Below are 502 nucleotides of genomic sequence, written 5' to 3'. Positions count from 1 at the left end.
ATTTAATCTGTTTATGTTCCAGTTTATTATTGATATGTGAGGCTTTGTTTCTGTCATATTGTTGTATTCTGGTTGTTTTATTTTATATGTTCTTTGTTACTGTCTTTTTCTCTCATTGCTTGTCCTTGTGGTTTGCTGGATTTCTGTAGTAGGACCATTTGAGTTCTTTTCTTCCTCTTTTGTGTGATTGCTTTACCAGGAGTTTTATACTTGTGTGTTTTCATAATAATAATGTTGAAATGTCAAAAATGTTGTCCTTTCACTTCCAGGTTTAGCACTCCCTTGAGCATTTCCTGTAGGGCCAGCATAGTGGTAATGAAGTCTTTCAGCATTTGCTTGTCTTGGAAAGATAATTTCTTTTTCAATTATGAAGAGCAGTTTTGTTCTATTTATTACTATTGGCTTGGCAGTTCTTTTCTTTCAGAACTTTGAATATACTATCCTATTCTCCTCTGGCCTGTAAGATTTATACTAAGAAATCTTCTATTAATCTGATGGGAGT

Source organism: Sapajus apella, unplaced genomic scaffold, assembly GCF_009761245.1.
Source record: "Sapajus apella isolate SASKATOON/1434 unplaced genomic scaffold, GSC_monkey_1.0 scaffold417, whole genome shotgun sequence".
NCBI classification, from domain to species: domain Eukaryota; kingdom Metazoa; phylum Chordata; class Mammalia; order Primates; family Cebidae; genus Sapajus; species Sapajus apella.
Note: the sequence above shows the minus strand (reverse complement) of the source record.